Raw genomic sequence first — 12,120 nt, 5'->3', positions numbered from 1 at the left:
CAGAGGTGATCCTGGGAATGAGCTCTGCATGTGGCACTGACTGCACTGGGGAGGAGATAAAGGCTCTGAGATGAGATGGTGCAGGAACTGGGGGGTGAGTTCTTGACAGCTTGGTCCACCTGGATGGATGTCAGAGCCTCCCCTGCATGCTCACCTCTTCCAGTTCCCTGCCTTGGGCCCCATTCCACATGTATCTCCCTACTAGGACTTTCCCAAAGTCTGCATTTTTCCTGTGACCAGAGCTTTGGACAATGTTGGGTCAGTGGTCTAACTCTGGACAAGCAGGTACAAGTGTGGTAGTGAGAGGGGCTGTGGTGGACATCTGGTTTCTGTGTTCTGTTTTTTCCTCCTTTTTACACTCAAGATTCACTGGGCTTACTAGGAAAACTGGGTTAAGTGCTCATTGGGACACTCACTCCATTTTTGTGTTTCAGACTATATGAGTGGAGTTGCCTTCCCTCCAGACTTCTTTAGGGTGTGTAGGTGTACAGATTTGGCAGAAAAGAAAACATTCCATGGCGTTCCGTGGTGAGCACTGAAATATCTGTAAGCCTGGTGCATACTCTAGAACTCACGTCTGGTTCATGAGCTGCTGGTGTTTGGGAGACTGCAGCTCCACCAAAGCCATGAATGTCAGAGGGGCAACTCCACCCTGCCAGGTACACTGAACACAATACCAGCAGGATCCCATACATTCCCTTGAAGCATGGGTGGGAGGAAGGCACCAAGTCCCCCTTTCCCAAAGACAGGGAGCCATGCCTGCTGACATCCATGAAAACACTGTCTCGGTTCTCAAGAACAGCCCATGTATCTTTTATGTAAGGCATTAGTGTGCTGTGCAGGGCTCTGACCAGGCCCTGCAGGTGGAGCTGAGATTAATTTGAGAAGCTGGGAGCAGGACAGGGTCCCAGCGTGGGGCTCAAGGGGCAGAAACCTTTGCCCCTCGGCAAGCCCACACTTTCCCTCTTTGTTGTTACTTTCTCATTCACTCTAAGGCATATTTTCCTCACTTTCACCTTTATTTTCCTCTGGGAGGTAGGTGGCTGCCTGGTTGACATTCCTTCCACTGATAGCTGAGAGATGCTTTTGCCCAGCAAACAAAACAAAGGCATTAATCCCTAAATCTATCCCCTTCCCAGGGTGACTTTCCAGGAGACCCACGTGGTGTCAAGGTGGGAGTGAGCTTCCCTACCACCTGCACGTGGCCCCGATCCACTGCAGCAGTGTTGCCCTGAACACCCCCATGCAGGGGTCACTCATCTTCAGGATCTTCTGATGACTGACTTGTAAGTAATGAGGAAGCCACTGTCCCTTCTTCATTAATATTTTCTGGAAAACATGCCTGTCCTTGACCTTTTTCAGATATAGGAGGCCTGTCGTGCCTACCGCCCAAAAGGATGTAAAGCATTCCCTGAGGAGGAAGGTGTGGGCTGCTGTCCATGCTCATGAAGGCTAAGCTATGAGATAGGAGCCAGAGCCCATCTCCTCAAACTTCATCAGGGAGGCAGTGGGCTGTGGGGGACGCCACATGATGTTTACTTCTCAGTGAGAGCTCCTGGGTACTGGTCACTTTTGGAAGCAAAGGAAGCAATCAGTAGCAGCTGAACTAACTCCTTTCTTTCCCTCAGCACAAGCCCTGAGATACCCAAAACCCATGCCCCCAACACACCACACAGGATAGACAGCACTGTTAGTAGAGAACCATTTATTAGTCAAATGAGTGTTCTCTCCCAGGAAGGGCTTTCCTGGAAATTCTAGAGAATTGTTTTTGGTGTAATATATAGACATGGATCTCTGAACACGGTGCCCTGCCCAGTGGTGACAGCAGCAGGAGGCCCCTGTGCAGGGTGAGGTCTGCAGGTGGAGTTTGGATGATGGGTCACCATCCCCTTGTGGTGCTGATGATGTAAGCACTGGTCTTTTAATGCCCCATATTTCTGGGGGTACCTGCCTTCATTTCTGGTGTATATGTTATTTGTAGGGCTCTGACGATCAAAGATAGCTGCTTGGCAGCAGGACAGAGGACAAGCTGGAGCCCTGGGGTTGGAAGCAGGCCGCTGGACAGGTTCCACCTGGGTCTGCGCTGCTGTCCTCTGCTGCACTGTCTCAAACCTCATGGCACATGGAAGGGGGTCCTGAGGGCAGGTGGTGTTTCCTGGGTGCCAAGGCCCCTGTCTCTCCTCTGGGAACTTTTCAATGTCTGACATGGCTTTCCGGGTTTCTCTCATCCCCATAAAGGCAGCTCTCCTTCTAACTGGGCCTCTGCTCTGTGTGGGGGATCTGGGGCTGCCCTTCACCTGGGGATTTTCCTGCTTTTTGCTGATTAGCACAGGATGAAACTTTTGGAGAAAACTCTTCATTTTGTTTGTGAAGAGACTATCAGGTTGTAAGTCTCTCTTCTCTGACAGGATCTGGGGAGACTTGATCCCAACTGTCTTCTCTAATGCCACCTGAGTAGGTAATCTCCTTCTTCCAGGTTGGGATGTTTTCAACCCTGCATCCCCTCCACCAAGCTCCTTTGACTTGGAGTTTTGGGGGCTCACTTTCTTTGAAGTTGGTGGGAAATTCTTTTCTGGACACAACCTTGAGGTCAGCTCAGGGACCCAAGGCTCCTGCTGTTTCTCCACACTGACTGTTTGGTCCCCCAAATGGACTTGAAACACCTGGGCAGCTCCCATGTCCACACAGGAGACACCCTGAACACCAGGCAGGGAGGCTTGGTTAGTCTCATGGGACATGTCAGTGGGTTGGCCTTGGGTCTGTCCATTCTCTCTCTTCTCCACTTTAGACTTTAACTCATCATTGTTAGAGTCTGATGACTTAGGGTCTAAGTCAGATCCTAAGTTAGTTGTTCCTGTGGTCTTATTCACATTTATGTTTTTGGAAACTCCTGGCTTTTTATTTTCCGAGCTGTCACTAGTTTTGTACTGAAGAGCACTAAGCTCCTCAGCCTTGACTATCTCCCTGGATATGTTGTACATGGCAGCAGGTTCTGCTTTCCCCTCCATATTTCTGCCCAGTTGCATTTCTGTTCTGCCATTGGAATTCACGTTCTTATCCTGTGTCTCATGTCCAGCCCCAGCTTGCTTTGCAAGCAGCTCTGGGGGGTTAATATTTGCAGTTGGAAAATGTATCTGAGTTGCTTTGCCACTGATGCTGTTTGTGATGCTTGGTGGAGGCAGAAGAGTCTGTCTGGCATCCCCAATTCTCCGAATCTCTTGTATAAGCCTGTGTTTGATATCAGAGGGTGATTGTCTCAGGGTGCCCTGTCCTTCTTTGCCCACAAGTGAGGTGCCAGAAAGAGAAGAATTCAGAACACTGGCTGAGTTTTCTGTGCTCGCTTTTTTTCTTTGAAGGAGTTTAGAGCTTCTTTTCAAAAGCTTCTCCTCAATGCCCTGAGATTTTGGGTTCACCTTTGAAGTCAGGTTAGTTGAGGAGGAAGAGTGGGGTTGGAATGAGGAGTGGGTTGAAGTATTTTTCAATTTAAAGATCTGTATGGATTCCAGGACCTTGGCGGGTAAGCCCCACAACATCCATACACGAAGCTTGGTAATATGAGCCTCCAGCATCTTCTGTGCACCAGGCTCAAGGAAAGAAAGCTCCTGAGATGTATTCAAGCAGTAGTCCCCATCCACTGATGGCAGCAAACTCCTCTGTTTTACCTCATTGTTGGATTTTACAGAACGAGTCTCCTCAGTGGCGTGCCACGAACCATGCACAGTCTCGGGCAGCTGACCCTCACTGATCTCAAACTTCTTGCTCAGATGTAGTTGCAGGGCTTCTCCAAGTTCCCTTGAACTTTCACTCTGCCCTTCCACCACTGAGTTTTCTTCTGACCAACTTGTCATGGCTAGGTCTTTTTCAGAGTCAGACCCTGTGTCCTTATCTGCAGAGCTCTCTGAGTCATGCGACAAACATTTAGGCCCACTCTCTTGGCTGTGTCCCTTATCTGTCCCCTCATCCTCCTCTTGCTGAAATATTTCTGGGCCCCACTCATGGAAGCTTCCTGGTCGGCTGCTCTGGCTCTTATAGACATGAGAGGCTGTGAAAGGCTGTGAGGGGCCATAATTGCTCTTTGAGTCACATGAGTCTGAGCAGCGATTTTGAGGCCTCATCAGTGACAGAGATTCGTGGATCCTGCGGGGCAGGCCCCACCTGTGTTGGATGAGCCTCTTTCTAAGGTGATGCTCAAATTTCTCTCGAAGTTCACTGCTGACAGGAAAATCTCCAGGAGCGATGGAGATTGGAACATAGGCCTTACAGGGCTGCTGCTGAGGAAGAGTGGGAGCTGAAGGACAGAAGTCTTCCCTAGACTTTTGAACAATGGAGGGCAAGCCCCACAAACTTTCCTGTTTCTTCTGCAACACATTCCACTCTAGGCATTGCATTTCAGATGAGGTGAGACAGTCTAATTCATTCTGGGGCCCATGGAACTGTACTCCACAGATCCTATTCTGGGGTACGGGACTGGATGGTAGGATGGGGAGTGGGGGCTGAAGGTGGGCCTGGGGTTGGATCTGAGTGAGAGGTAGGGGCTGGGATTGGGGCAGGGTTTTAGGCAGGCGCTGAGGTTGGACTACAAGCAAGGATGGAGGCCTGAAATCAGGAAGTATTGGGGATTCTTGGCCTCTGGAAGCATTAGAAATGCCATTGAAAATAAAGATTGAGGAACAGTCACCCAAGACAGGGACAGCAGGAGGCAAGGACTCATTATGAAGAGATGGAAGACCCCAGAAAAGCTGGGTAAGTTTTTGCTTCAAATGGTCCTCCTTGGTCTTAGGATATGAGTCCTGCTGTACCAAGTCATGCTCATCAGGGCCAAGAAACAGTTGTCTAGGATCTATAAGTTTGGCAGCAGTGTCTCCTGCTAAAGAAGTCTTTGTAGAATGGAGGGCAGGAGACTCTAGATGGTGATTGCATTGTGCCAAGTTCGAAGAGAATGAGTTTTGTGCTTGAGGTGGGTAATGGTGCACTGGGAATTTGGATTCCGAGGGAAGAAAACTCTGTGGAGGCAGACTTTGACCTGGTGGTGAGGTTGACACAAAATTACCCAAGGCGGGCGATGGGAGATGGTCAGGCAGAGTAGGTGGGATTAGGTCTCCTGGAGGGTCTGCTGAGAAGGCAGGAGACTGAGTGAATGATGGCTCAGTCACAGGAGCTATGGAAGCTAGAGGGGACAGAGAGGGAGAAGAATCTTCCAGGGCCTCTGGCAATGGCAGGCAAATGAGCTCAGTGGTTGTGTTATTATTCACCTCAGAGGAGTCTGGACATAAACATTGATGAAAGTGGTTGGTATCATGATGCTGGCTCAAGGGCCTGCAGGAGACAAGAAGTACAAAGCTGCAGCCAGGACCACAACAGCGAAAGAAGGACCCATTAGCCTGATGGGGGTGGAACCTCCTGAAGCCTACTGCCCCTTCACATTGCTCCACATCCGTGACTTCACAATGCACTCAGTAGCACTTACCCCATGCGTTCACTTGCATTCCCGTTCCTATGGAAACCCCCTCCCATGACTATGGAAGCCTCCATTGTATCCCTGAAATTCCAAAGAACATGCTTAAAGGGATCAGGGAAAAGGGGAAAACTAGTCACCTTTTCAGGATAGAATTCAGCCTCTTATTCTTCTCTTCTGTCCTGTGGTAATATCTCGACCCTGGGAAACCAAGGGAGTGGGTTACATGTAATATAAAGGCAGATGCATAGGTATTACACTGAAGTCCCTTAATGGGAGACCTTCGGGTTAGTCTCTGAAAGCCCCAAGAATTGGTAGATGAGGCCAAATGCTCAATGATATTTGTAAGGTCCTGCCTGCGTTGCTTCATTTATCAGCTACTTTTATATACATTATCTCATTTCATGCTCAAAACCTTTTTGTGAGGCAAAGAAGTCAATGGTTACAACAATGAAGAATCTGGTCAGCCTGAAAGCAAGGTATTTCACGAAAGTCAGGGAACAGAAGTTCTGACTTTGGACACCTATTGGGCCACACCCATTGCCCAGGTCCATCACTGCCTCATACCAGGGGCCCGGGGACTGCAGAGCAGGGCATCTGAGAAGTCTCAGGTTCTGTCTTTTCATGAAACTCCCCTCTGAGGGCTCTGTTTTCTGAGAGAGACTCTATGTCCCATCCAGCACAGATCATGGACCTGGTACCTCACGGAACAGATAGAGAGAGGGTCCTCCTTGGGGAACTAGGGTGGGATAGGCACCACCTTACCTTTTGTTGTCCCACCTTTCCTTCTCCTCTTGGCTCTGCCCCGATGCTGAGAACAAGAAGAAAAGAGTGAGGGGTTGGGACTCATTTCTCTTACTCTTCTCCCTAGGAAAGTCAGACATTTGCTGTCCAAGAATAATGTCCCTCTGAGCCAACCAAGCTCATTTTAATTAATAGAACACTGTATTCTTTTTTTTAAACCAAATTTTAAAGCTTTAAACTGTTTTTAATTTTCCTTCTTAGAAAAACTGAAGGATTCATTTTTATTTATGAGGTCCACACTCAATACTCAGATGTCCTGTACTCACTGCGGGCATATAATCTGAGGCCTAGAGTTGCCTTGCTGTTTTCTCAGACAGGACCCTGTGAACTGTATCCTCTGCTCAGAGGTTCTCAGAAGCTCAGGATTGATCTCCTCATGGGTTCAACGCAGAGGCTTGGTCTAGTGATGCCTGACAGGCAAATATGACTCATGCTAAAGTGCTGGTTAACTCTGACATCCTGCAGATATCTCAAAGCATCCAGAACTAGGGAATAACTGTGTTTGGGATTTTAGCCAGAAACCTGCCACTACACCCAGATGGTCTGTGAACTTCATATGGTAACCTGAGTGCTCCCTGAACCCTAACCCTGCCTGGTCTCTTCCCCTATGAGAGTGGTGTTCTAGTCTCTCTTCAGGCATCCCATTTCAGTGTCTCTCTGACTCAGCCAGACTCACACAGAAATGGAAATACTGGTAAAGAATCTCTGTTGAAGGTCACTCAGGGCTCCTTACCTTTTGAGTGTGTTCATTTTCACAGCAGGTTGGGGTTGATGGAATAACCCCCAGGACATATAAAAGCAACAGGAGCAACCACAACAAGGTGATATAAATTAGGTTGCAAGTCTTATCTACAGGTTCTGGGAATAAGCTCAGATAAAGCTCTCGAAGGCTATTCAGAAGTAGGTTGGGTCTCATTTTCCTACTGGCAAAGCTGCTTGATGCAGTCCAGTGCAGACTCTGGATTTTATTGCCAGGCCTGCATCACACAGCACTGAGAAGTCATAAAGGGTTTCCCAGAGTGGGGCAGTGTGCACCTTCAAGAGGGTGTGTCCACACCCCCTTTCTCCAACAGCCCAGCACATTCCCTTCACCCCTCTGGACTTCTAGGTCCTTCTGCCCTATTCTGCTATCCCATTTTTCAATTTTACTTTTAACCTATCATATGTTAACCTGCTCATATATTTACCTTAATGAATGTTCTTCTTGTTTCATCTGTAACCCAGCTACTACCTGGGTCCCCTTCAATGTTTGGAGAACTTTATTTTGGTCTCACCTTGTCCACTGCCTTGCAAGTGTGAAATACTGCCTGGAAATTTTGCTTGTGCCCAGACCTCACACTCAGGATCAGATATATTCTCAAATCTAACTTACAGGAACTCAGGTACAAAACTTAAAGTTCCTTTAGAATTAGATTTGCAAATGTTAAATAGGAAATTTTAGTTTTTTCAGTAAGTTATAAATGAACAATGAAAGTTTAAAATATCATTCATCCAAGGAATGCATTTCACATATTTTACGTTTATCTAACCCCCGCCCGAGGTTGTAATGAAACTCTCCCGAGAGCATTTCAGGCATCCATGGAGGTGGCCAAGGTGGCATTTGGTAGAGTAGGATCCCCATGCAACCAACTGAGGGACCTCACCCCACAGAAGTCTGGTCCCAGATCGCACACTGGTCTTGGTTGTACTGTTTCCAAGGAGGAGTGTTTTACAAAAGCTCTAGTAGAATAATATGCTGCTCTCTGAGGAGACTCATTGGAGACAAGTCATTGGTTTAGGGTTCTGATACATTTCCAGTTTTCTCAGTGCTCTCTCACTCCCTTCCTGGTCACTAGCGCTGGGCTGAGCCACATGGGTCTAGCTGTTGTCAGGACCCCAAAAAGGCATGTGGTTCAAACAAAAGTGATGTCGGCTCTCAGCACAGTCAGCACCCCTATTGACTTAGTCATAGTCATAACAACGTACCTTGTACTCATGTCGTCTCCCTGAGCTCTGACCATCATGAGTCCACTGGACTTCTGTGCCATGTGGCTTCCCAAGTGCTGCAGGTGGACGGGTTGGCAAGGAAGGGCAGGTGCTCACCTGTGTGTATTCCCTGGGCTTATGCACATGCTCCATTGCCTCTTCAGACTTCTCTTATAAACCACATTCTTAGATAAAGTTACTAAGAATCTCAAAATGGTGACGTGGAGCATTAAACGCAGCAGTGAGTGCTCCTCAGCATGTCCCCTGTGTGTCATCACAGGTGGTATTCCCATGAACCTGCTATGCAGCTCTGTTCCTCACCTAGGTTCACATCCTGGTCTTGGCACATTTTGACAGTGTGAACTTGAAGGTGTTAGTTAACCTCTTAGAAGCTCCGTTTTCTCACTGGTAAAATAGGAAGGCGCATAGTGCTTCTTTTCAGCATCATTATAAACATTTTGTCAGTGTCTATCATGGTACTGGGCAACAGAAAGAAAATGTGAGTCAAAAAAAACCATTTCCAATAGTATGTACTTTTACATGTTCTTCTGGTCACCTTTATAGAGCTCAGTCTCTGATGTTTCCCAGGTCTTTCCTCAAAAGTCACCAACGTGGAAAGTTCTTCTGAGACCATTCTGACTGTAGGAAATAAAATTCTAAGATGACCACATGGCCTCCAACCCCCTGGTGTACCATCCATGGGCAGGTGGGACCTGTGATTCAGCAGGATCTGACTCCTGTGATCAGGCTCCAGTCCTTGAGTCTGGGTGGAGTTTACCCTTGGTGGGCCATTGTAGACACTGACCCTCTGCCTCCACAGGTTGAGTAGCTGCAGAAATTGAATTGTGCTAACAACACATGAGTTTGAGAGAGGACCCCAAGCCTCAGATTTGACCCAGCATGGCTGACTCTATGACTGCAGTCTTGTGAGACTTAAGCAGAGAACACAGTAAACTGTAGGCCTTTATTCCTGACCCTGGGATAATATGAGAGAATATATTTCTGTTGCTTCAAGTCACAAAGTTTGAGGAGGTTTTTTATGCTTCAATAGAAAACTAAGGTAATGTCTAAAATACACTCTCTACCAGCACCTCTTATCCTCTCTCCTGTGTTATTTTTCTTCAGAGCACTTTTGCTACCTGAAGCCACATTATGCAGTCGTTCACTGGCTTTGTCTGACTGTCCCAGTGGATCATGATCTCCACAAGGGAAGGGACTGTGGCTCATTTTCTACTGAATTCCCAGCTCCTCAGAGCAATGCTTGGCACCCAACAGGTGTCCATAAATACTTGTTGAATGAACTCATAAAGAAATATACAGTGGGGCAAAAGTGGGTTTATAGCTGTGAATACTTGAAACACAAAAAGTTTATTCTTGAATATTATCTTTTAATTATTGTATTATTTTCCATGCAAGCAATTGTCAATCTACTTTTGCCACTCCTGTATATTGAAGATTTGTAAAATTTAGAAAGACTTGCTTTACTTGTAACATTGCTGAATTTTTTACTTAATGCTAATAGATTTTAGACAATTCCTCTGAGTTTTATAGTCAATTCCTCTGATGTAGGTAACCATGTGCAAAAGTTTACATATTTTATTTCTTTCAATAATTTTATAATTTTGCATCTTGTCTCATTAATAAGTTCATCAAAGCAATATTACCTATGTAAGATATAGAGAACATATCCATTTATTATTATATTAGGAATAGCCTTAGGATTACATTATATATATAATGTTAATTATTTGTTTTAAGTAAAGATTTGTAATGTTGAGAGAATGCCCTTCTATTTCAAATTTTTAGCACCATTATTATTAGGAATCAATCTTAAATTGTAAATGGATGGTTGCATTTACTTACGTATAATTATTTTTTTCTTATTAACTAATAAATTATTTTTAACTTACTTTTTATAAATTTTCTAATATTAACTTATATATGCCCGGGATGTTGTGGAATACCAATTTTATTTTATTTTTCCCATATGTACTAATCCCAGGTGAGATTCTTCCATCTCTTTTTGACAGCTTTTTATATTAAAATGTAATCACAGGACATTGAAACAAATAGCCTGCCTTCTTCCTGTGAAATGGTGAAGGAGGACTATTCTGTATTCCAGGACTTCTTGGGATTTCAGAATGGGTTTCTATAATTTTATGTAGTGTATTATTTTGGACCATAAGATGCACCTAGGTTTTAAATACAGAAAAATAGGAAAAAAGTTTTGAAGCAAAAAATGTGGTAAAATATTGAATGACATAAAAACATAATATTTCACCAATGTAAATGTAAACAGAACTCAATATCATTATCAACTATTATTTCTCCCAAATTTAAGGAAAATAAGTTCATATTATAGTCTGAAAATATGGTGTTTGCTTATAATTTAAAAAAATTTTTTTAAACTCTTATTTCTCCTTTTATATCATCTGATTTTTCTTTTTTTATATTTGATTTTCTAGGACACTTATTATGTTTGTGTTCTCCCTCATTTCTGGGTTAATTTATACATTCTACTTCTGTTTTATCATTTTTTTCTGTTTATCTTTTTTTACTTCCCTTTTCATATTTTCTCAGGTGAGTTTTTGTACTTTTTTCAATATTTGTCTTTTGGTCTGAGTTGGAGAATAAAGGGATTTCTTTTTGTTCATTTGTTTCTCTGTGTTTTTTATTAATAAATGTATTGAGGTGATGTTTAATAAGATTATACATGTTTCAAGTGCATAATTCTATAATACATCATCTTTTTTTAATGACATAGTTTTTTATTCTTATTTTTTTACATTTTTATTATTGTTCAAGTATAGTTTTTATAATAAAAGTATTTAAGAACATAAATTTGCCCTGTCAACAATTATATTGGTTTGCAATAAAATATTCCCATTGATTATTTATATATTTATTTATTTTTTAATTGTTGTTCAAGTACAGTTTTCTGCCTTCCCCACCACCACCACCCCAGGCCTCCCTGCCTTCCTCCCCTGTTTTCATCCCCCCTTGTTATTGTTCTTTATAATTGTTCCTGTAAGCCCTTCACTCTTTTCCCCCATTATTTCCTCCACTCTCCCCTCTGATCACTGTCAGTGTGTTCTCAGTTTCACTGTCTTTGGCTATATTCTGCTTGCTTGTTCATTTTGTTGATTAGGTTCCTGTTAATGGTGAGATCATATGGTATTTGTCTTTCACCCCCTGGCTTATTTCACTTAGCATAATGTTCTCCAGTTCCATCCATGCTGTCACAAAAGGGTAGGAGCTCCTTCTTGCTTTCTGCTGCATAGAATTCCACTGTGTAAATGTACCATAGTTTTTTGATCCATTCATTTACTGATTGATTATTTTCTTTTTTTTTATAATTTTTATTTTTTTAATTGATTATGCTGTTACAGTTGTTCTATTCCCCCCTTCATTCCCCTCCACCCTACCCCCCATCCCCACCATTACCCCCCTTTAGTTTATGACCATGTGTCTCCAGTCCTTTAGATTCTATATTTCCCTTGCTATTCTTGCCCCCCCATCTATTTTCTTTCTACTGTCTATGCTACTTATTTTCTGTACCTTCTCCCCCCATCTCCTCCTCCCACTCCCCTGTTGCTAAACCTCCTTGAGATCTTCATTTCTATGTCTCCACTCCTGATCTAGCTGTCCTTTTAGTTTGCTTTCGTTTTAGGTGTGGTTGTTAATAACTGTGAGTTTGTTGTCCTTTCACTGTTCATGTTTCTTTAACTTCTTTTTCTTAGATAAGTCCCTTTAACATTTCATATAATAAGGGCTTGGTGATGATGAACTCCTTGAATTTGATCTTATCTGAGAAGCACCTTATCTGTCCTTCCATTCTAAATGAAAATTTTGCTGGATAGAGCAATCTTGGTTGTAAGTCTTTGGTTTTCATGACT

The sequence above is a fragment of the Artibeus jamaicensis genome, unplaced genomic scaffold (assembly GCF_021234435.1).
Source record: "Artibeus jamaicensis isolate MK-2021 breed Jamaican fruit bat unplaced genomic scaffold, CSHL_Jam_final scaffold_1964, whole genome shotgun sequence".
NCBI classification, from domain to species: domain Eukaryota; kingdom Metazoa; phylum Chordata; class Mammalia; order Chiroptera; family Phyllostomidae; genus Artibeus; species Artibeus jamaicensis.
This window is presented reverse-complemented; position numbering follows the sequence as displayed.